The sequence below is a fragment of the Lissotriton helveticus genome, chromosome 1_1 (genome assembly GCF_964261635.1).
Source record: "Lissotriton helveticus chromosome 1_1, aLisHel1.1, whole genome shotgun sequence".
NCBI lineage: Eukaryota > Metazoa > Chordata > Amphibia > Caudata > Salamandridae > Lissotriton > Lissotriton helveticus.
The window spans coordinates 847,609,430-847,635,443 of NC_136057.1; the positions used below are offsets into that span (position 1 = coordinate 847,609,430).

At 44.0% G+C, this 26,014-nt stretch overlaps 1 long non-coding RNA gene across 3 annotated transcripts in view; it reads right to left on the reverse strand.

The window, feature by feature from the left end:
- Positions 1 to 26,014, reverse strand: part of LOC144770964 (uncharacterized) — a 134,740-nt gene that overhangs the window by 7,565 nt on the left and 101,161 nt on the right. For 2 of the 3 annotated variants that reach the window (XR_013599078.1, XR_013599075.1), the window contains 3 exons: positions 20,443 to 20,487; positions 19,974 to 20,048; positions 5,157 to 5,192 (listed from right to left, as the gene is read on the reverse strand). This is a non-coding gene — a long non-coding RNA (uncharacterized LOC144770964). The remainder of the gene's footprint in view (positions 1 to 5,156; positions 5,193 to 19,973; positions 20,049 to 20,442; positions 20,488 to 26,014) is intronic. The other variant, XR_013599073.1, reaches the window with a different exon arrangement.

Here is a 26,014-nt window from a genome sequence, read left to right on the forward strand (position 1 = left end):
TATAGCTGTCGAAAACTGGTTTCAATTGATAAAAGTCTCCAATAGCTATAATTTAAATCCCTCCAAAAGGTTGATTAGATGCTTTTTGTTTCTTGTAGCCTGGTATGTATTTAATTGAACATATTTCTCCCAACCATTGACATTTCATCAATAATTACAACTTTAACATGCATCAGTTGACTTTTCAGAGCCGTTCGTTGTTCATGAGTTAGCGGCTTATAATTTAAACTTTGTGATACAGGTATTTTAAAAGTGCTATGTAGTGTTTAACCATTAATAATAAGTGCTGCTTTGCCTGTTGGAGCTGTAAGTAATATATAAATATTGTCTGGATTTTCACCTGCTTTTGTAATATAATAACTTACTATTGTTTGATATAGTGCAGCAATTAGAAAGCTCTTTCCAACTACTGCCCCTCCTGTGCAAAATGTATAGCATGGTGTTTCTTAAATTTTTTACCAGTGCAAATGATGGTAAACAAAATGTAATTGTTCCTCGGTTAAATTATGCATAATGTATAGTATTTTTCATCTGGCAAGATGGAATTAGTTAGAGTTTGTTCTTCAACAATGCTTCTAATACAAGTCATATAGAATTTGCTGTTCATTATTGTATCCCTCATTGCCAGCTATTTCAGAAGGGATTGTTATTGGTGATAGAGGCGTGTTATTACTATTTCATTGTTTATTTCAGTATTGCATTCTGCAATCTCCCCATTACATTTATTATAAATATTAAGATGCATATCTACAAATTATTTTACTCTCTTCTCTCCATGGATAGTGATGCATTAATATTTCTCTATAATAATTTTCAGGGTCATTGTTTTTGTTAAATCTGCAGTACATATAATTTTAGTACATGTGCATTTAGTTAAGGTATGGTTAGTGTATATGTGTATATTTACTCCCTCATCTTTTTTGTTTTCTATTTCTAGTTCTGCCTCATCTGAGCTGTAAAAATTTGTTTCTGTGAGCAAGTTTTCACTGTCATTTTTATCTTTCCTTACTTTACTCTTATGAATGTAATTATAATCAGATGCATAATCAGCTAATGTGCATTGTTCAAATGCTTTTGGACGTTTGCTGCATTTTAGTATAATATTATCACATTGGATGTTAGCTGATGTATCTGGTAATGCATTTATACTATCTATATCTCTCATTAAATAAGTTCTTTTTTCTGGAGGGCTAGTATTAATAAATACAAATGAGCGATAACTTTTCCTTAATGGAATTTGAAGTATGAGGTATGCAGCTTCCTGACCACTTATTTCTGTACTGTTTAGGAATTTGTTTCCTATGTTTAAGTTGTTCTTTAACATTAGCATTGTAATTTACTTACTTATTTAGCAGCTTGTGCAATTAGTTTGCTCATTCCTCTTTGTGATTTACTAATATATGAAATAATGTGTACAGCACAAGCATAAGCATCCACTATAAACTGTCAGTCAATGTTTGCTCTCCAAGCTTCTAAAATAGTACAATTATAGTTATTAATAAAACATTCTGCTGGTGTTCTCTTTAAGAAAAGTGTTGTTTTTTCAACGATTGATCTTATACAAGTAATATATTGCTTATTATCCATTTTTATTACGTCTAAGAATTGTGTAAAATCTAGTGTATTAAAATCAGGATTATTCATAGCTTCATGGATTATTTTGATTTTTTCTTGCCACTCTTTATCTGTTTCGTCATGTGTTAAAGATTCTAGTACTATAGTGTGTAACATTGGATATGTAGGATATTGATATTTGCATGTCCGTTTGTTTTTCCTTCTGCAGTTTTTGGTGTGCCCATGCCTTTGTAGAGATATTAAAGGTTGTATTTCTGGCTGTTGTGATTTACTACATGTGATATATTTATCAATAAATGTAATTACTTCCTCTACGGTTTCTACACCGTATTGTGGTGCATTTTCAATCCATAGTAATGCATGTATATGTGGTAAACCTCTCGGTTGAAATTCTACTCTATAGAAGTAGTAAATTAATTTCCCAATGGGATTATTGTTATGCATTAAAATGCAATTAAATAATGTCCTAACTTGATAGTCAAAATGCCTTGCACATGTAATAGGATCTTGTTGAATTAATTTACACTTTGTTTCCCAAGGCATGTTTTGAAACTCTTCTTCTGTGCATTCCTTAATTTTTCTACTCTTAATAGTACATTTATTAAATGCCGCCATTTTGTTTCTACAGCATATAAGGTAAGAAAAAAAAGTTGGAATTTTAAGCTGTCTTATCATAGCAAACAAATCCTTATTGCAATTTTCCCAGTATGGTGGGGAACTGTGGATAGTTTTTAAAATGGTGTATCCTTCACTGTACTGTAAGACATTTTCTAAATTATACTTTGTCTTTTGCAGTAATACATTTACCATTATTAAAATGTTTCCTTCGTGAAATGTTAATTTTACCTTGTATTTGTTTAATGTGCAATTTTTTCAGCTTAAAGAAAATAAATATTAGTTATTGATTTTGCTACTCTTCTATCATAACTTCTTAATTCCCATTGACATATTGTACTATAATGTACAGGTGCATGTCTATCTTTATTGTTAGGTCTTCTCTCACCACTAAAAATTGTTGGGAAAGCTAAAAATTCTGAATTTTTGTCTTCATATAAACCTTTTGGTGTGTTATGTTCAGCAGGTGCTAAACTTTGCTAACAAAGGGCCCCAATAGGATGACGGGCGGATTGCCCCCGCCGCCATCCGCAATACGCCCGCCATCCGTGCACAAATGACCCCCCGCCATATTAGAATGGCTAGGGGGGTCCGCCGCATTTCCGCCCCGGTCGACTTGCAACTGGGGCGGAAAAGGCTGCAATATGGTGGCGGTGTCTTTCAGACACCGCAGCCATATTACAATGTGCCTTTAGCCACCACGGAAAGGCATGCAGAGTCTGCTAGGGGGGTCCGTTGTGGGCCCCCAAGGACTCCAGGGGGGCGTGCACATGCAGTTCCATGAACAACATGGCAGGCACCGCGCGGTGCCTGCCATGTTGTGCATGGAAGTGCACAACATGCCTCCCTAACATTGTGGCGGGCGGTGCTGAGTGCTCTGCCCGCCACAATGTTAGGGATGCAGGATGCGCCCGCCACTGTGGCGGGCTCATCCTAATGGCAGGCACGGGACCCCCGCCCTTATGGCGGGCGGTCCCTCTATACGATGGTCCGCCCGACATCCTAATGTGCCCCATAGTATCTAAATTTCCAGCTTTTATGTTGTTGGAAGTATCTGAAGAATCATTTGTTTCGGAAGTTTCACTGCAATCGTTTATTTGAGGTGGTATATACTCCCAATCAGGATTAACAGTGACTCCATATTCATTAAACATGTCACTATTGTTTGATACCCATATAGCAGTTTGTTTTACTTTATTTGGCCTAACATTTTCGAAATGTGTGTATGATTTGTACGCTAACTTCCTTTTAAATTTTACAGGAATTGTCATGGTGTATTAATTTGCCTTGGCAAAATGGTTACGGTTGTCGTAACATCTGCAGGTACATTAACAACGGCACCCGCTAAAGATTTTTGAAACCCAAGTGATAAAGTTCTAATTTGTAGGAATGGAATTCTTGGTGAACTAATCTTGCTTCTAAATTATGTAAATGTAATTCCATTGGCACATTTGGAAAATTCATCCCATTTAAATGAGAACATGGTGGTATTTTATCTTTAATAATGTAAGTAAAGCAAGTGTTACAAATATAATTTGTTTTGTTTTGCTAATGTTACATTGTATACACTTTCCCCATGTCAATATAATACGGGTATTCTTCAAAGAATTTTTGTGCCATAATTGATTACAAATAGTACAAATGTACTCTGGACCATATAATATTTCTTATGCAACTTCCTAATTACATTTCTAAATGTTTGTGTGTTTGTTTGCTTGGGTCACTTCTTTTTAACTACATTGTGTATGTTATGCTCCGCACGCCTTTTTTTGCTGGAAACTAAGTTGTCTGCTCTAGTAATAGTGCTTTTTCTTTTTTGTGTGTTTGGTAATAAAGCATTGCCTACACTATTAATATTTTTGGGCTTGTGTTTTGTTTGTATTATAGATATTTTTGTTGGTGACAGATGTGAATCATTATTCTTATTGCCACCTGTTTTATTTTCTATTATTTCTATATGTTCAGTAGCAGTGATTATTGTATCGATACCTGATTTAAAAGATACTTGTGTTTTATGTACCAATAGGCTTATTACTCTGATTAATCAGTTTTTTTTGTTATTTCTAACTGCATTTTGTAGAGTAGTACTTATATCTATTGGAGTTAATTCAAAGGCAACACATCCCTCATATGGAACTTTAATGCAGTGTGCAAGCTTTAAAATATAGCCCATTACTCCTACAAAAGTTTGGATTTCAATAGTAATGCATGTCCCATTAGGGTGCGGCATGCCTTGGTTATTTCTGCTATGTGAATCAAACATAAAGTATGTTTCCATATATTTAAAAATTGAAGCAACATACACACTCATACAAAGTAGTATGCCATAATGCCTATTTATAGTTAAATTTAACCCCTTGCATGCTGATGATGGCCCCCATCCGTCATGCACTACGGCGCTCGTGTGCTGATGACGGCTGGGGGCCGTCATGAACCCGCCCACTCGCGATTCACAGGCGCAGAGTCGAGGCAGCGTGCAAGGGGTTAATGCCGATTTAATATCTGGATATAAAGTATCAAAAGATTGTAGAACGTTACCATAATAAGGTTTCTTTAGCGTTATTGAATATATGTTATTATAATGTTCTATATATTTAGGTAAGTCATCTGGATGTATAAGCATTTCTTTGTTATTGGAATGCATTTTTATATATAAATACATCTCCAAGGTTCATTATATAATGTAAATCGTTTGAATTCCATGTAGTAACCGATTTGTAAAAGCTATGTAAAATGGCAAAAGTACTATTTGGTAGGCATTATTTCCCCTGTGAATTGCTACTAAATCTTTAATGACCTTGATGATAATTAGCTTGCAAACTGTTATGCATAGTGTATGTATTGGTGTTATGGAGTAGGTATTATAGACAGTTTCTGTTTATATTTCCTCTGCTGAAAGAAATGTGTCTTTGTAGTGAATACTATCCCCTTTTTTCACTGCGTGCTATTTTTTCGAAATCTCTTACCTTTTTGGTTGTTTGCGTTTCGCCCAACAAAGGAATCTGTATAGAAGTAAAAACAACGTCATGAAGATGCACATTTGTTGTAAATAGATCATTTTTTAACATACTTTATTAATGACCGTAATATCAAAGTCAGTGCAAGGAACAACATGAATAGACAGTCGTTTTGGACTTACAGAAATTACAGCAGATATATGTCATGAATCTGCCCTATTCCTTCCCTAATGGTTACCAAGAAACAGAGGATAAATGGTATCAGTAGGCAATGTAAGTAGCCAGCCATTGCAGGTATAACGGATAAATCTGCAGCATAAAGTAGTTATATTTCCAGTCAACATGAACAACAGATTCAAACTATGTCCCCTCCCACCCTAACCCACCCAATCCCTGCTCCTGGTCGGTCGAAGTCTACATTGGTCATTAGGGTCTGAAAGGGGGTGCCAGCAATGCGGTGTTAGGGGAGTCCGCAGTGAACATGGAACGTGACTTGTAGGTCAGGGTCCCGAAACCCATCATGAACGAGTCGTATTCTGACTCAGTGTATTATGGGGTCGGAGCATCCCCTGGGGGCAGTAGGTCAAGCGATTCAAACTCATGTAGCATGATCTCCCAGTCAATGGAAATGGGTTGTTTTCAAAGGCCCCTTACTTCTTCTCTATGAAGGGCTGCACCTTCTGCCTTTCCCCATTGTACCATCTCATCTTGCCTGCTGGATAATGTTGGGCATCTAGGGGATTTCCATCTCATGGTGAGGGCTCTAATTGCTAATATGAGGGCCAAGTCAGTGAACTTCAGTAGTACCTTCTGGACCTTCGAGCGTCTGCGGAGGCCCACGAGGCAGGACAGGGCATCATCCGATAGAGGAATATGTGTGACTTCAGACAGCGATTGACGAACCCCCTCACAGATTGTTGTAAATAGATAATGATGTAGCATAAATTTACAGTGTCTCAGCAGGTGTCTTTTTTTAGAATATATATAAGTGCTTTACAATAAGTAATAGTTATATATTAGAAGACTAGTTTAAAAAATAAGTGTATGTATATTTTTGTGTGAAAGCGTAAGAGACGCTAAGCTTAATAAGTTTTGTGAAGTTTAATAGGAGCATTGTAGCATAATATAAAATAATATTTAATGACAGGCATAAACAATAGGTACTCCCTTAGAAACCTTATAGGTGTTCTGCCAGAGATATTGTATTAGCCTAAATATTTAAGCTGTGCTGTCCATAAGTGTGTATCATGCTAAAAAGATCTAAGAAAGATACATTTTAGGTTTTCTGTTAGCGTCTATATATCACCAAAACATTATGTAAAACTCAATGATCATATTTAAAACGTATGAACAATAAATAATGTCTTACTTTTTTTTTGTCCTTTTAATGCTGTTATCTTTTATCTGCCCGTCCCAATGTTTGTTTGTGATGTCCTTTTATATTTTGGTGTGGCTACAACTAACATTTGTTCAGTTAGTGAGAGAGTTAGTTATTAAGTGTTAGTCAGTTAGTGAGAGTTAGTCATTCACTGTGAGAAAAAGTCACTTAGTTAGTGAGAGAGTTAGCCAGTTAATGAGAGAGATTGAGAGTGTGAGTAAGTTAGTGAGAGAGCGAGAGACGTTTAGTTAGTGAGAGAGTTTGTAAGTTATTGACAAAGAGGGATCAAGTCAGTGAGAGAGAGTTAGTCAGTAAGAGTTAGTTAGTGATACACAGTGAGTCAGTGAGAGAGTCAGTTAGTGATAGAGAGTGTTAGTTATATTGCACGAGACAGAGTTAGTCATTGAGAGAGTGAGTGTTTTGTATGTTCCTAAATTATATAGGTGCTATAAGGCACTAGGACTTCCTTCCCCATTAGTTAGCTATACGTTTGTGATTTGTTGTGGAGCAATTTTACTCAGAGTCCAAATGCAATTATTTTGCGGCCTAATGTTGGTATTGTTAGCCTGCTGACTTTGCATAGCAGTTTTTACAGCTGGCAGTAAACACAGAGGATGATGGCAGGAGTATATGTTGTGAATACCAAAAATATAGGTATTAATTAGGTATGCTTTTGCATTCATTTTCAGTGTTTACCTATCCTTTGTAACCCTATCCTTTGTAACGTTAGTTTTCTTTTAGTAAGCATTTTGTTTAGATAGAGACAGAGGCAACAGATAGATGCAGTGTGAAAGAAAGAGGTAGAGAGACAGATCAGGCTACGAATAGATAGAGTGAGACAGAGATAAAGACTGGGAGAGGCAGAGATGGATAGAGGCATAGATTGATAGAGGTATAGATTGATAGAGATAGATTTAGACAGATAGCAGAAGAGATAGATAGAGCCAGATACATTTAGAGATAGATACAGAGTTAAGGACAGGGAGAGAGAAATAGATACAGTAAAAGTGATAAAGAGGCATAGATAGTTAAATACAGGTAGTGACAGAGACACTGGAGAAGTGTGGCTCACTGGTTAGAGGAGGCAGACCTGGAAGCAGAGGTCAGCCCGGGACCAGGGTTCAATTCCCGGCTCGGCGGGGTCTTGAGTCCTAAAATGTCCATGGACTCGACAATTCTCGCTCCGGTGCCTACTCAATTCACGGGTTCACACTCTGCGACTCTGGGCAATAGCTTGCTTAATCTCCACAACGGCCCCTCGTGGCGGGATGCCTGGCTTTCACCTTGCAGATACCCAGCCAGGGTTATCTCACAGGGGAATACCAGGACGGGTTCCCTAAGCAAGCGCTTAGAAACCGCTTGGTGATTTGCGCTATATAAATTCCTGTACATTTACATTTACATTTACATAAATACATGGACAGACAGATAGAGGCTGAGGTAGGTATTTTCAGAGATAGAATGATGCAGATACAGATAGAGAAACTGATAGAAACTGACACAAATAGAGGCAAATAGATAAAAAAAAACACACACCGAGAGAGTCAGATAGAAATAGGGAGAGACAGCCAGGCTGTTGCTGACACAGATATAGTTAGACCAAGATAGTTACACCATAGTTACACCATAGTGCAAGGGTGCCTGCGTTCCAGGGGGTGCAAGGGTTTCTGTGTTGCAGGAAATCATCTCTGCAATGCAGGCACCCTTTCACCATTACGCAAGGGCATTTGTGTTAACGCTAGGTAACTATTTTTAGCGCAAGAGAAAACACAGGGGTGCACCGTATTCTTGTAAATGTGGTGAATTCCTGCGTCTTGACATGACACAGTGCAGCACTGCAAAATTGCTTACAGTGCTGCGCTATTTCCTAGTAAATATGCCCCATAGAAAGGAAAACGCCTCCAATGATTGTTTTTGGAAGATGTCCCTTCCTGCACAAAAACAATCATGCCAACAACACAGACATCCTTGCATTATGGTGCAAGGGTGCCTTCGTTGGCACAGGGCTGCTAATTGTGTATTGGCTGAAATGACAGGAATGCACTGTAAATACAGTGCATTCCTGCCCTTTCTAATTAGCACAGGGCAGCCCTGCGTCAATTCTTTGTAAACATGCCCCATAGTTTCCACAAAATATTTTCAGCGCAAACAATGTCTTGTGCTGCAAAAAGGTATGCGTAAAGAAAACTGAAAAACGATATGTCCTCAAAACTGGTGTTTCCGCACGCAATAAAAGTTACATACAATCCTAGTCTGCAAGTAGGGTGCTGTGTGTACGGGTGGTCCACCCACAACCTTGCCTCACTTCACAAACAAATCTTCACCGGGTTGTCTAGCCACCCCTTCCCATCCCCCCCCCCCCCACAATATTCTGAGAGCGCGGGTAAATCCCAACTAGCTCTAGCCTAAGAAGTCCAAATAGGCGCACTAAAATGGACATATGACTTGAGCACATTCCGTTCGGCACAGAGAGGTGCGGAATGGAGGAATGGACGGACATAGTATAGGATGGCTAGCCGATACCTGAGATGGGCAGATGGCGACTGCAATACGCAGAGAGACCCGGGGACTGCCAGACTAATCCGCGGTTGGCGCCTTGTATGGCAGAGGAAGCCAAAACCAGATTGATGTTGTCTGGGGCAGTCCGCTGTTACCGTCTACGCACAGACGGAGGCAGGCAGATGTGTAGACATCACCATGGACGGACAGATAGACAAACGAAGCATTGGGCAGACACATGGGACTCAGGACGGAGAAGGATCCTGCGGCCGCGCCTCCTTCCTGCCAGACTCGGCCCCGTTGGCGGCATCTTCGTTTGCATAATACCACGGCGGCTGCCAAGCTGAGATGGCGTTGTTTGTGGACAAACTGACTTCTCTGTTCCTGCTCAGTGTGTGTAATTAGACAAAGCTGGCCAGCATGCGTTACTCGAGGAGACACCGCGGCTGCACTGCATGAGGTTGACGGACAGGGCAACGGGGGTGTATGAGGGGCAAGTGGCAGGGCACGGCTGGATAATATGAGTGTAGGAGGGTGAATTGTCAGGACAAGACTGGGGAATAAAGGCGCCAGAGGATACTGGCAGGACACTGTCCGTCTGGGGGATGCATGAGGGTGAATGCCAGGCCAGGACAAGCTTGGGGAGTGGCGACGTGCAAGAACACGCGCGTGCCTCCAGCTAAAAGTGGGAGGGTTGAGGGGAGCACACAAAGCGTTTCCCTTGCGGGAGCGAGCCAGGGGCACCATGTGTTTGCAAGTTAATTACAAACATATGGTGTCAAAGCTCACTTCCGCAAGGGAATCGCCAAACATGCATGCGTTGCCATTTAAAGCAGTGCAACGCGTGCACGTTTTTGGGACACAAACTGCATCGATGGCTAAAGGTATTTTTCCTATGCAGCGCATGCGCGCTGCGTAGGCAAGACCTAAAGAGGGAAATGGAGAGAGAAGGAGAGAGACAGAGTGTGGAGGGAGATAAAGGGAGATAAAGGGAGACAAAGGGGGAGGGAGATAGAGCGAGGGACATAGACTGAGATTGAGGGAGACATATGTTAATTTAGAGAGATAGTTGTAGAAAGGTAGTTACAGAAAGAGAGGGAGACTGTGAGAGAGATAGAAAAAGTGTTATGGGCAATTGTGTTTTTTTGTCGCTTAGTGGTTGTATGTAGACACAGTAAGGGACTTGTCTCCTACTTTATGTTTGTTTTACAGTCCCAAAAGTGATACTTATTGGCTATGCCAATGCTTGTATGTGCAGTGGCTCTGTGGCTGCACATTGATCAGATGAGAGTAATGTAAGCTGCAGTATACTTCAGATTTGTGGCTGCTGTACACTGGTAATGTAACACAGAGAAGATTTGAGCCCTTATTAGCGTGACTGTTGGCGAAATGGAGACTTGCAGTTAATAGGGTGTATTTCATTGTTCCCCGAGGCAGCATCATATTGTATAGTTAGAGACAGGTAGTGACAGAGACACATAAATACATGGACAGACAGATAGAGGCTGAGGAATTTAGTGTCAGAGATAGAATGAGGCAGAGACAGATAGATTATATGTGCAGTGCCTCTGTGGCAGCACATATGACTAATTGAAGCAATGTGCGCGCTAAGGGTGCTGTGCGCTGACACATTTTTAGGTTTCGACCTGGCGAGGGGCACGCAGTGCCCCTCCCAGATCGAAAACTATTGTCTACAGTAGGGATGTCGGCACCGCCTCTGCCTCTCATTGGCTAGCTCCATAAATGGAGGCTAGCCATTGGGAGACAGAGGTTGTCAATCGCGCTTTCTCTTGAAAACGCGATTCGGGGGCGTTTCTGGTGCTTTTTTTAAGCCCCGCCCCTTTGTCCCGGGCCGCGCTGCGATTGGCTGCCGGCCCGGGACACCCCCGTGACGTCATTCCCCGGGCCGCGCTGTGATTGGCTGCCGGCCCGGGACCTGACTTGTTGCCGTCTGCAGCTCATCATGGGAAGACGCTGGCCTGCGGTGTCCCCTTGTGTATTCATCTGTCACGGCTGGGTGGGTGGCCAGGTGGACCTATTGGGCGTCAGACCAAAAGCTCAAATGAGTTCTCCAATTCAGACGTAGTTAAATGTTGATATTTGCGAAGGGCAAAATATGTCTGCCGTCGTGAAAAATTGGAAGTCATCCTAACCTCTCTGGACGACTGTCAGCACCACGACCCTAAAACGTCCCAAAAAACAAAGTGTGAGTGGCGCTTTTTAAAATAACATACTTGCTGAGCAGGGCCAGTGTTGGCTGCCCTACAAATGAGGAAGGATCACAAGTAAGGAAGGCCCTTTCTCTCTACAAGACGTCAGGCCCTTCTTGACAGCCCCATTGCGTGCACAACTATCGCTGTTTTGCTGTAGTCATGAGTTTTCACGGTGGTTCCCTTTTTTTCTTCTTTCCGAAATGATTCTTTCTGAATAGTCTTTTGTGAGGGGGGGGGGAGGGGGGAGTTAAAAAAAAAAGTGAGGCTTTGCATTTCGGAGCCACATACTTGACCTTAAAGCATCACTCTTCGACTGCAGCTTCTTTCCGCGGCGCAACTGGCGTGGAAGGACAAGTTGATCTGTCATTCTACTCAGCCTTCGCCTGCCTGTATTAGTTCAGTGTGTGTGAACCCCGTGCTGCCTGCCCTACCCATTTTTCATGGAGGTCCGTCAGGAGGAGTACCTTGTGGGTGTGGTAGGGAGCACATTTGTCTCCGCAGTGGGACATGATGTGACCTGCATAATAAAGCTCTAACTGAAAGGCCAAGCTTGGCGAGCTACTGGTGTGGAGATTCTTGCAGCCGTACACTAGCCCAATGTCATTCTCGGAACCCTTCCGACTTTATTTCTTACAGTTTAAATGTATTCATATTTTTTTGTAGAAGGAGCGGCCCAGTGCTGAATGCCACGCTATTGGAAAAAACCCCTCAGAAATAAACATGTTTGCACTGTTTGTTTCAAGTATGCTCTTTTAATATTCAGTAAAGGATCGTTTTTTATTGGGTTCTTAAATTAAAATGTGCACCTATAAGATTAAAGTGTTTGTAATACATTTACATTTGCTCATCAAACTGCGCAGTATTAGAAGACACAATTTGACAGCACACGAGCCCCCCCCTCCAAAGCATTCCCTGTAGACTTTTTTTTTGCCGTTCACCATTACGTCTAGTTTTGCTCTTGCTTGCCCATTACTGTTGTGCCACTGTGTCTGTCACATTCGTTTTTGAATTAATGTACTTTGTTTCTTACATTATTTACCCCGGCTTTGTGTTTCAGCAATACAAAAGGATCCCTGAGATACCTTTAGAACAGAGTTGACACACACCATATGATACACTGCCTCTTAATTTGTACCCGCTTGTCAAAATTGTATCAAACGTGCATTTGAAATATACGTTTTTAGGTTTTGCCTAGCAATGCGTACGAAGTACGCATGCGCTAGCAAAACCTCTTGAGTTCTATGTCGGGTGATGACCCGCCTCTGTCTATCATTGGCTAGCTCCATAAATGGAGGCTAGCCATTGGGAGACAGAGGCTGTCAATCGCGCTTTCTCTTGAAAACGCGATTCGGGGGCGTTTCGCGGTGGTTTTTTAAGCCCCGCCCCTTTGTCCCGGGCCGCGCTGCGATTGGCTGCCGGCCCGGGACACCCCCGTGACGTCATTCCCGGGCCGCGCTGTGATTGGCTGGCCGGCCCGGGACCTGACTTGTCTTTCTAGTTTACTATTTTATCTTCCTTCTTTGCGCCCATTTCCCCTAGTGCTTGAAGTTTAAATATAGAAGTGCAGGTACTCATCGTTTTACAGTACTTGTTTGCACCCGAGAAGCGCTGCTGCTCTCCCATTAAAAGGTTTGCACCACTGCGTAGTTGTGCTGGTAGAGTGTCCCTTTTAAATTTGTGCTGGTAGAGTGTCCCTTTTAAATTTTAAGACGTTCGTGTACTTGGTACGCCCCAGTGCCTGTCCATTAAAGGCACTGTTTTTCACTCCTCTCTTCTGTGTCTGTGCCTGTCTCTCGCTTCTCGGCTAAGCCACCCCACCTCCTCCGCCCACTCACCTCCCTCCTCCTCTCCCCCTGTCTCCGGCTCCCCCGGGCTCCGGCGGGTCAGTCTCTCCACGGGTTATTTATGACCCTTCACCCGGCGGCGCTGCGGCTCCGGGGCCGCCGCCAACAGGAGCTGTGGGGCGCTCTGGCATGGGGCCGTGAGGAACGAACGAACGGTGCCCAGGGCAGCGACCAGCAATAGCGAATGCGAGAGAGACCTAGGAAGTGACGGGGGCAAAGAAAGGGATAAGTGGAAAGGAGAGTAGGAGGTAATGAATCAAGATTCGTGTCCCTCGCAATACCTGGCCCCACCCGTGGCCCACTCCTCTTAGTACCTGCCCCTGTCCATCAGCCGTTTATTCGCACGCACGCGCCCCTCCTGCTCGGGGCAGCCATTTCCATCACTTCATTCAATTCTTCTCCACATCACTCTCCACTCTCCAATGACAATGCCATTTATTTATCTGTTTTCAAAACCAACACATAAATACAAATTTTGTAATTTACAATGCCAATAGCTCTAACTTCTCCAAAGGCGAAACCGTTGCATTGTAAATGCTTGTTATTTATAGACTGTAATAGATTAAATGGGAGAGCACTTGCAGGCGCTACACATGTGACTACACGACCAAACCTTGAGCCTTTGCGATGCCTGTCCTGAGTAATGTGTGAGTGGGGGCTTCTGCCATTGAGTGTTTGGGAAGGATGGTAAACATGAGCTGGCTGGAGCTTAACGTTACAGGGCAGCACATGCATTGTGGCATTTGTGCACAGGGAGTGCAAGAGAGAGGGAGGTCTGTTTGATCTAAATGTTCCCAGTTAGCGTTTTCTGCAGGACAAAATAGTTTTTTGGGCTAATGGTGGAATAAACCCTGGATGCCAGGGTAATTTTGATAGCGCAGCGCACAGGGGTTGCACTGTGCAGCTTGCGCTACAGGCGGTAGATATAACAGACCGACTGTCTGTGCCTATTGTAAGCGTACCATAATTGCACTACTGCCTTTTATGTCTGTCTGATGTAAGCAGTTGCTGTTTTCACTTTAATAGATGTTTAATTACTGTTTCACTGTTCATTAAATAAAGTGAAAGTTCAAAAAGTAACCGCTAATACAGACGAACAAATAACAATATATATATATTGACAGACTGGGCAAAACGCCAAGTAATTAACTAATAAAACCCAATCAAGACATAGCCGTGCGTGAGTGAATAAAAATTGGCAATATTTCCTAGCACACGCCAAACGTGTGTTTCTTCCAGTAAAAGACAAGCACGAGTGAATAAATAATGCTTACATTTTGAAGCCCACAGCTAATGTTCCCTTGGTCTTTTATATAAATACAAGTTAACAAAACAAGCACGTGTGTGGCGTGTGCTTGGAAATCTTTCCCTTGTTGATTCACTCATGCATGGCTAATTCTTGAATTTGTTTTATTCACAGTAAAAGAAAAGCTGTGCACGATTGAATAATTAATGTATAAATTTCAAAGCAGATAACGAACGTTACCTTGGCCTGTGGGAGAATTCCCCCCAAACCCCCCCCACCCCCCAAAAAAAAGAACATAGTGCGCGAACGACAGAGTGAGTGACTAGCTAATAAAAACAATTATTTAAAAAACGTGCAAAGGCTTTGAAAGCAAGTGTATCTAAAAGCACATTTTAGTAAGGCTAAGGCTTTGAAAGCAAAGCGGATATAAAAGCACATTGACTAATGGCGATATTTTCAAAAAGTGCGAATATAAGGCTAAAATCTGCAAAAAACTTCGGAATTGTTAAAGTACATTGAGAAGTGCATTAACTAATGATGATAAGTGCGTGCGTGTGTGCGTGCGCGTGGTCGCGGGAGTCTGACTAAGGGCGATATTGTTAAACAATGTGAATATAATGCAAAAATTTGCCAGCAATGCGGAATTGGTAAAGGACATGGAGATGCACATTCAATAATGGTGATAACTGCATGCGTGTAAGCGTTCGCGGGGACGCCGGAGGCTTCTCCTTTTCAAAGCACTGTTTTCACTGTATCATTCTATTTGCACCTTTTAATTTAGACTGGGGGATGTTGAGCGGTTTCCTTCCCGGAATGGGGTTCCTAATTGAAAAATGTTTTGGGTGGGGCTCACAAGATACCCTTTGAAGTCATAACAACTGATGTACGAGTTACTTACCTTAGGTAACAATGTATCTGGTAGAGACGATTCTAGCCGCAGATTCCTTAACGTAGAATTATCCCCAGACGTGAGACTGGACCCGGGAATTTTTTGCCCAGCATCCCTGCGTGCCGGGGGGACGGCATCACACGACTCCCCCCAGGCGTCGTCTGCATACGTGACGTCAGCGAGGTCACATAAGTCCCACCCCGGCGTGCCTACATCAGTTTTCTTCGAAGAACTTTTCCGCACCGCAACGCGGAGACATCAGACAAAACTGTGGGATTATGGGAACAGTGTGTGAAAGAGCAGAAAAAGTGGAAGAAAGATGGTGACGAACAACACCATAAGGACCAGTGTCAACACTGCAGCAGCCAAAGGCAGGGAAAAGAAAAAGAACAGAGCACAGCCCTGAGCAGCCGCCCTGCCAGGATGTAGACAGCCCACCTCTGGAGACAAGGAACACATGCAAAAATGTCACGACAACCTACAGCAGGACTACAACCCCAACCAGGAACAATGAAGGGGAACTGGTGGCAAGACAAACAGGAACGACAATTCTCCAGGGGAACCCCAGCACAGAGTGCGACAACCCCCCCAAGGAACAAGGGGAATGGCACGGTGAGATGACACCAACCCAAAGGGTAGCAGAGGGACCAGAACCCTTAGCAACCAAGGGGAGAGGGAGGGGGGGAGAAAGAGAAGGCAAGCCATAACCTGGACCAAGGCAGAGGGGCACAGGAGAACATATAACCCCATCCTCCCAGTGTCGAAGAGGAGGAAGGAACCAGAAACAGAACAAATCGTCCCGTTAAAAGAGCAAAAGAAAGCACTCGCAGAAGATACAGTCACCCACTGGGAGGTGAGTGCAGAAGACCAAGCCAAAGGCCCTCGTAGAACGGGGAGGAAGGCGGGCCGTGAAGGAATCTGCGGTTAGAATCGTCTCTACCAGACACATCGTTACCGAAGGTAAGTAACTCGTACATCTGATAGAGACTACTAGCCGCAGATTCCTTGACGTAGAATAGATACCATAGCCATACCCACGTGGAAGGAGGTCTACGAAAGGGCCCCGCTGACCTGGACATAACAGAGGGCCCCACAGGGGACCAGTCCAATGGACAAGGTGAGGAGACTCATCCCCGCAGGCAAGGGGAACCCCCACAGCAGAACGTCACCGTTCCCACGGGGGGCAGGGGAAGAAGAAAAGGGGAAAAGAGGAAGCCCATTCACACTCAACAGAGGAAACAAGGCAAGGCAAGGGGAGGCCAAAGCACCCCACGTCCTTACAGGGCTACAGAACCTCCATCCAAGGCCAAGGCAAGGAAGAGGAAGAAGATCAAGGCCCCAAGGAGACAAGGGAGAAAGAAGGAAGAGCAGCCCGGGCTCCCTCCCACCAGAACCCTGGTGAAGAACCTCCAAAAGATGATCCACGGGGAAATGGACAGCCGGATCTCCCATGCGCAAAATTCCCACCCTCTGTAGGGCCCCGCAGCGGAAAAAGCAGCTCCTCCGTGGGCAACTGCTGCAAATTAAGACGGCCATACCCTAAACCAAGCGGAGCGGGAAAGGGCCAGGCCCGGAAAGGAGAAAGAGGCGCCGAAGAGTGGGGGACCTGTGGTTCTTCTGGCGAAAATGAGCCGTCTTTCGATGACGTCGAGGAGAAAGCCACAACAGGGCGACCGGTCTCCGGCGAGGACAACACCAGCAGGCGCCCAACCTCTGGGGAAGAGGGGGCGTCCGAGGACGAATCCACCACCTGACGCATGTCTGGAGGTGTAGAGTCCGCAACCTGGAGCAGGGCGTCGTGGTCGTCCAACACCACAGGAGACGCCGGACAGGCCTCCACCCCATCACACGGCACAGGGGACCGGGGCTGGAGCCGAGGTGGTCAAGGGACGGTGCCAGAACAGCACCGACTCGACCCCCGACGAGGCAGCCGCCTGCGTGGAGGAACGAGAAGCACATGGAGAGCGACAAGGAGCCCCCCGCCAGCCTCAACCCATGGGGGAACGAGAGTGGTCCGCCGACCACGATGGCGGTGCCAAGGCTTACTCAACCTCCGGCGAGGCAGCCGCCTGCGCGGAGGGACGGTGGGCACCCGGGAACTGACAAGGAGCCCCTCACCAGCCTCGACCCACGAGGGGACAAGAGGGACCCGCCGACCCCATAGCCACCGCTGAGGCCGACTCATCCTCCGACGAGGCAGCCGCCTCCGTGGAGGGACGAGAAGGGCCTTGGAGGGACGAGGGGTCCCCCATCAGCCTTGACCCATGGCGGGACAAGATGGGTCCGCCGACCCCTGTGGCGCCACCAGGGCCAGCAGCTGCCGGTGCCGTAGCAGCATCACCTCGCCTCAGACAGAATTGCCACCTGTTTAAAGGGCCGAGTGTGGCACCGGGATGCGACCCGAGCCCCAGCGACCTCCCGTGACACCACAGGGAATCCCGCAGGAGTTTGCAGCAAAGCAGAGGCGCCGTTGTCTGAAGGAGGGACCCCCGAAGGGCCGCACCCCAACGGCACCACATCCTCCGAGCCTGGAGCGGAACCAGTCAGCGCCGGGGCCGAAGCCATCGACGACGACGCGGAAGGCCCCGCATAGCACAAGGGATCCGTCGACGTCCCAGGAGGTGAAGGAGGAGGAGGAGAAGCCAGCGAGACCTGCAAAGCCGCCACATATGTCTCCATCTGGGCTCTCGCGGACCCCTCACCGGGAAACGGTGGATAGGGGGACGATATGCGGGGCCGCCTCACCCGCGGAGAGCTCACGCCCCCAACAGGCTGGAAACCAGCCCTCGGGGACAAACTGTGACACTTACCAACAGGGGAGCGACGCTCTTGCGGCACAGGAGAGGGATGAGGACGACGACGATGACGGCCGCTCCGAAAACCTTCCGCAGAAGCAGGGCGAGGAGACGAAGCCGATCTGTACATGCGAGCCGAGAGAAGTTTCATCCGGCGTTCCCGCCGTGACTTTGGCTTCATCCATTTGCATGCCTCGCAATCAGTGGAGCCGTGATCCTCCCCGAAGCACCACACGCAAATGAGGTGAGGGTCAGTCGCTGACATCAAGCGTCCACAAGACGAACATGTCTTGAAGCCCGAAGGCATCAGCGCACTGTTCCCACAACACACAAAACATCGTAAGGAAAAGGCCTAAACAGGCCCAGAGCACAAACCTGATCCGCGTTGCACGCGGAAAAGGAAAAAAGTGATGTAGGCGCGCTGGGGTAGGACTTATGTGGGACTTATGTGACCTCGCTGACGTCACGTACGTAGACAACTCCTAGGCGGAGTTGCGTGATGCCGTCCCCCAGGCGCGCAGGGATGCTGGGCAAAAAAATTCTGGATCCAGTCTCACGCCTGGGGATAATTCTACGTTAAGGAATCTGCAGCTGGTAGTCTCTATCAGATATAACTATTTTGAATTCCCTTAGTGCTGTCCTTTGAACGCAAGCATTTATATGCGCTTTTATTATAGACAGACAATAGCGCTGTTGGCTGCTTTTTGAATCAGCATTTTACTGTAGCAAGTTTTGCAATCAAATCTGGATTCCGGCAAAGGGAAAGGAGTGCGGGGAGGAGCGGCACGAGCGGAACCATTGTAAGCGGGTGAGCTGCTTTCTGTTAATTGAAGTAGTGCTGCCAGGAGGGGCCGACCGGAGGAGCTAAATTATAAAATAGGGAGTTACTGGCGGTCGGAGGGGCGCAAGCGGAGCCGTTGGAAGCGGGTAAGATGAGTTTGGGAGAAGTGAAGTAGTGCTTTCATGAGGGGCACTACTAGAGGACCTGGAATATAGTGAATGTTATTGCCGCACCCGTAGAAGTAGAGGATAATCTCGAGTGACCATGGTAAGGGAGACAATGGGTTTGGTGTGCCGGACTGTGCGGGGCTGGGAGAAGGAGCGTTACGGTTGGATAGTAGGAGCACGAAGTGTGTTCAGGGAGAGGAAAAATTATGGGGGGTGAAATTTTGTGTTATAGAGAGTGAGAGAGATACGGCAAAACTGAAAATAATTGTGCAGATCAACATTTTGGCAAAGTGAAGGTGTTTTGAAAAAATGGGCCGACCGGAGGAGCAGGATTTTCGCCAAGTGAGGAAGCTGAGCTGTTGGAAGCAGGTGAGGAGCTTCTGGGAGAAGTGGAGGAGTGCTGCCAGGAGGGGTCGACTGGAGGAGCAGGATTTCAAACCAAAAGGATTTACTGTTGGCCGGAGGGGCGTCAAAGGAACCTTTGGAAGCGGGTGAGATGATTTTTGGAGAAGTGGAGGAGTGCTGCCAGGAGGGGGTCGACCTGAGGAGCTGAATTTTCGCACAGCGACTACGTTTTGGCAGGAAGGATGCGAGCGGAACCGCTTGAAGCTGGTGACCTGGATTTCAGTTAAGTGAGTTCTTCCAGGAGGCTTGGAGCGGAGAAGCAGCATTTGAACAAAGCGACTTACTGCCGGCCGGAGGAGCGCTTGCGTGGTGTACTTAGTGAAACTGTATAGAGTGTGTAATATACAAGGCATTGGTTTGCAACAAAGTGTGGTGAAAGTAACAGGATTTCCAGAGGGAGATGAAAGCAGGAGCAGCAATAAGTGAAAATGTAGAAAACGCTCAGGAGGTTGGTTTTAAAGATAGAGCAAGGTGTCAGCAACTGAAATATTTATGTTAAACTTCATTAAAAATGCTACTTTAAAGGAGCGCCTGAGGTAGGTGTTGTATATTTTTCGCAGTGCAAATGTAATACAAAAGTCCCAATAGTTCTATCAGGAAGGTACTTACAAGATTTGTTGTGTGGAGAGTACGGTCTAATCATTTTCCTGTGTTAGCGACGCTATAATTTCTCCCTTCTGAAATCTGTGATTTGGGCATGGGGTAAAACAAGTACAGTTAAATTGTGCAGATGCTCTTATTTCGCTGTATTTGAAAGAACATTTACTAGATAATAGTGAGCTCATTAAGTGAGAAAATAAAGGATGAGTATATAGTGGAGGAGCCAATAGTTTTGATTTGCTAGCGATTAAGTAAGTTATAGAGATGAAAATACAAAGTAGCGCATCAATGAGAGAAAATGTAAATGTTTTAGAGCCTATTCGATAAAAGTGACCAAGTCATTGGAGAAAGACAAATGTAAAAGCAAAATTTATATCAAATTATATAAAAGTAGAGCGTGAGCCTTAAGGTTAATTTTTATTATGCGTTAGAAAGGTTTCCCCCAAAATGTGCATTGTTATAATTTAGATGTACTTACTGTCTTTGTTGTGACAGCGGCACAGACGATATTCTCAGTTGAAATCTGTTGTAGGATGAAAAAGAAAGACGTACTGTTACCACGATGAATTGACTGTTTCCTTGTTTTGTTCTAACATATATATTGTACAGATAAGGTGTTGTATAATTTTGACTAAAACCACTCCAATTGTGGCTGCCCGCGGCCACTGCAGGAGGCCACTCAAGAGGGCAGCCCTCTAGTGGCATCGGGCTTCCCACACCCCCCTCCTGAGGGGGCAGGAACTCTGGTGGAGTCCCCTTCCTGGGCGCGGGCAGTGCAGCGTCATGTCCGGTGCGGGTGGCGGGGTGAGGGGTATATAGGTCCCCCGTACCTCGCTGACAGCCTCTTTGTTGCACCGGACATGCCGTGGCCACTGCCTCGCTGGACACGCCGTCTCCCACCCTACCGCTTACCCGGCATGGCTGGTGGCAGGAAGTATGGTGAGAATGTTGTGATGTTGTACTTTTTCCGTTGCAGGCGGAGTTACAGGGCGATCTGGAAGCAAATTGGTACAGAAGAGTACCTCTGCACGGCACATAGGGGTGCCAGAGCCAGAGTCCAGGAGCCTCATGGGAGGTTCCTGGAAACCGTGTCGGCGCCTCGTTAGACCTTCGGGCGGTTGTGGGCCTTAACAACTGGGGGCTTGCCTTGCTACGCTCTGCCCTGAAAGGGGCGTGAGTAATAAGGGACAGGTGTCACGTGATGCGGGAGGAGGATCACCAGAAGGGGCAGCACAGATGGGGTTCGCCCCAGTGCTGCTTGGCTCATCAGGCGGGCAGGTGGCGAGAATGTTGCATGCCCTTGGATCGCCCGTAAGATAACCCACCATTGTATGTAATAAACCTGCAGCATTTTTCCCAAAACAAAATCTGTGTGGTGTGTACTTATTTGCATACATGCTATGAGCCTGGGGGTGGGGAGTGTTGCCATGATGGTGCTATACTGTATACAGACTGATACTTTAAATATTAAATACACAGTAATGAGAGACATATCATGCAGTGGGAAACCAGCTGCTAGTTACATAATATCTACTTACAAGAAATGTAGTCGACTGAAAGTTCGAAGCTTAATGTTGTCTTTTCGTCCAGTAAGGAGGTAATGTTTTGAAGAGGAACTGCGTGTGTTAGGTGTTTGAATGCGAACAAAGAATCAAACGTTAAGTCGAGACCGATGTTCAGATAAGATGGAGCTAGACGTGGTGTGAAAGAGCTTGGAGTGCGAAAGCTTGCATTTGAATGCTAATCGCTGTGTTTTTTTCCATGTGACTGAGTCAGTTGTTAATGTGAGCTGCATCTGCGGTTGTAGATGTTCATTTAGGTTAGGTGCTAGGCGTAGTGTGAAGTACATGTTAATATTCAATTCTATGTGTATTTCTTTATTGTACATTACGTAAGCATTGCTGACATTCCACGGCGTGCACCTTTGAGGAATGTTTCCCTTCAAAGGTGCATCGCTCGTCGTACATGTTTCCCTGTGACTTCCAACTGCTGAATGCCCCATTCAGCGGTTGGAAATCACAGGACAGAGTTGTACTCCAGTGGTTATGCTGTATTCTTGAAGCTCATTAAACAACGTTCTTACTTTGATCCAACGTTTCTTCACTGCATTACTCTTCATTAATAAATGAAGAATTTGTCTTCTTCACATTTGGCGACGAGGGAAAAAGCAGCCTTCCACCAATCTTGTGCGACCTTTGGCGAAAGAAAAGAGCACCTCACCTTCCATAAACCTGCGTTGGTGTATCGGCGAAATTCCGGAAGAAAAACGGAACCGGATGAGTAAAAGGTGAATTTAATACATTTTCAGGCGTTTCCAGTTCCAAATTGGCTTCAGTTGCTGTCACTCATGACGTTCAGATATACGTCACAGCAGCAATCTTGATTCACGGAGAAAACGAGAAGTGCCGCGTCATCACGCTTCATAACGTGATCACGTCCCGGCGGCCATCTTTAATCCACAATAACAAGCTGTTTCTATGACAACACTTCTACGATCGGGTCATACATCGGAAACAGCTGTTTTCTTCGTCGATACACACATCAATGGGTAACAATTTTGAAATAAACCAAGCGCTTAATATTGAATCGCTACTTTCAGCATAAATTTTTCTTTTTATTCCAAAATTAAAGGAATTATTAGCGGTTTATCTCCACAACAAAGCCTATTAAGGAATTACTCTGATGTGCAAGTCCTACAGGGAAAAATAAAGACCTAAGGTACAGTCATCAGTATATTTACATTTATATCAAACGTATAAGACTCATATTAATTTAGAATTTACATTATAATTTCTATAATTTTTGGGATAACATGGCAACCAATCAACAAATAGTCAACTTAAATCACTTTCTTCCTAACCCTGGCAAACCCAAAGAAACGTGAAAGTTGTGGTTCAAAAGTTTTGAAAGCTACTTAATTGCACTAGGTGCAGATGAATACTCACCTAAAAGGAAATTAGCTATTTTATATAGTCATTTGGGAAATGCAGGACGACAAATCTTTGATAACCTTCCTCCTTCCCTCCCCCTCCAGGAAATTGGATGGATGGAATGAATGTACTGATGCGGTCTTGAGACTTAATAGAAAGTTTATAGAACAACCCAGTGTCATGTTGGAACGATTCAATTTTATGAAGAGGAAGCAAGAACAACATGAGTCTGTGGAGGAATTTATATCTGCACTCAGAAATCTTGCTGCAGACTGCAACTCTGGATCATATTTAGATACTGTGCTTAGGGATCCGTTTAAATCTGTGCTATCATAAGAAAATTCAGGAAAGAATCTTAAGTAGCCGTGATCCATCCCTATCAGAAGTAATAGATATGGCAAAAAGTATAGAAAGGTCTATTATTTAATCAAAATGTATTTCCGAAGGAAACACTTCATCTTTACAGAATGAGATAAATGTTAATGCTGTTTATTCTAGGAACAAAGTCACTAAACCTTTTCAAAAAAAGGTTTATTCGTTTTGCTACAGATGTGAGTCTAAAACGCACCTTGGAAATAGCCCAGTTTGTCTTTCACTGGGCAAAAGGTGTACATTTTGCCATAAAATTGGACACTTCCACACTGTTTGTAGAAACAAAAGAGTGATTCAAGTCAGCGCAATTTCCTCCTTAGAAAATAATGAAATTGATGCTTCATGCATTGAATCCTCTTTAGAAAATATTAAGATTAATACTGTTGATATTAATACTGTTGATACATATTCAAATGCTTTACAAAAGAAAGAAATACTTTCTATTGACTTGGTTGAAACATCGCCTAATGTTAGTCGTGTTAAAGATCCTACTTGTGAAGTCCATATTGATCATCTTCTCTTAGACATGATGGCAGATTCTGGAGCACATGTGACTATCATATCTGATGTTTTGTTCAATACTCACTGGTCCTCAAATGTACATTTACAACCTTTAGACATCATTCCCAAAGCATATGGTGGTAAGGAAATAGACATGGTAGGCTGTTTTTTAACTAAAATTACATGCTTGGGTAGATGTTTATTTACAAAAGTTTATGTAGCCATTGATGGGAAATGTATAGTTAGTTGGCAGGACCTTGCTAAGATGGGACTCAAATTAGTTCCTGGTTCGGATTCTCCTGTTCAAATAAATGAAGTTTCCATCTCTACTATACATAATATTGAGAAAACGGTGATTCATGATATAATTTCTGAATTTCCAGAAGTCTTTAATGACTCTGTTGGGAAAATCAGAAATTTTGAACAACACCTTAGTAGATTCAAGCCCAATGCTATTCCAGTCATTCATAAATTAAGAAATATTCCACTTAATGTTAGAGACGATTTAAAAATGGTTTTAGAAAAAATGGTGTCTAAAGGCATTATTGAGTCAACGGATTCATCACTTTGGGTCAGTCCGATTTTAGAAAAGACTCCAGTATTCGCCTATGTGCGGATCTTCGCTCTTTAAATCAAAATATATTAATTGACTGTCACCCTTTACCGAAAATTCAGGACTTACTTACTGGCATCTCTGAGTCGTCAAGTCTCTTTACACTTCTTGACCTCAGAAGTGCCTATCATCAAATCCCACTTACTAAGTGTTCGTCAGAACTTACCACATTCATCACGCCTTTTGGAGCATTCAAATATTTAAGGCTCCCCTTCGGGTTGGCATCTGCGGCGAGTGTCTTCCAGAAATTCATGGACACCATTTTTCAATGCGTCCAAGCATACCAGGACAATGTATTAATACATTCTAAAACCCAACATGAACATATCCAAATATAAGGAAAGTCTTATCACGCTTTAGGGATGCTGGAATAACTTTAGGTGAAAAGAAATGTATATTTTTGTAAAGGAATTAGATTATCTTTGGCATTCAATTTCTGCTGAAGGAATTAAACCCAAGCATTCACTTGCTCAAACTATTTCAAATGTTCCCATTCGTAAAGATAAACATTCCTTGAAATCTTTTTTAGGTCTGACAGAATACTATTCCAGATTCATTCAAAATTATTCTCAACTTGTGCAACCTCTTCAGGTTCTTCTTAAAAAGGATGTGAAATGTTTGTGGTCTCAAGAATCAGATTTAGCATTCAATCTGGTAAAAAAGGTTTTTGTGGAGGCACCAGCTTTATCTTCTTTCACTCCAGGATTGAAATGTAAAATTTCTGTTGGCACCAGCCAGAAGGGTTTGGGAGCTGTGCTTTGCCAATGGAATGGTGCTAAAGAGAACACCATTGGCTTTGCATCAAGATCTCTCAGTGGTGCAGAATCCAATTATAGCACCATTGAGAGAGAAGCCTTTGCCTGTTCTTGGGCTGTAGAAAAATTTAAAACTTACATTTGGGGCTCTCACATTACACTTTCAAGTGATCATAAACCCCTGCTACACCTTCTCAACGGGAATGGTACAAGGAAGGCATCTGCTAGACTTGTAAGAATCCTATCTAGACTCCATGAATACAACTTCACCATACAACACATTCCAGGAGGTAGTAACTTAAGGGCTGATGCTCTTTCAAAGTTGCCCCAAGAAAATGATAATGATGAAAATGTTGATGATATAGAATGTGTTGTAGCTTCTATAGAGGAGTTGGTTCTGTCACCTTTTTCCATTTCAGAATCTGATTGGATCAAAAGTTATTCTGATGATGCAGTTTTGATGGCTGGCCAAAGGTACACTCTCTTCCTGCATCCCTGAAATCTTATGCACAAATTTCTGAGGAGCTTTCCATCATAAATGATGTAATTTTCAGAGGTGACCAGTGTGTTCCCCCTTCAAATTTTCGGAAAAAACTGTTTCAAGCAGCTCATTGGGAATTGGAGGCACGTCGAGAAAATTGAAAGAACACTTTTGGTGGCCAGGCCTTGACAATGATGTTACACAGTGAATAAATACTTGTGACACATGTTTAGTGTCAGATAAACACTGGAAGACTTCTCATCTACCTTTACATAGTGTTCCTTTTCCAGACGAAGCTTGGGGCAAACTGGCCATTGATTTATGCAGGTCTGTTTGAAATTTTACCTCATGATAAACGTTATATCATATCACTCATTGATTATCACTCAAAATGGGTT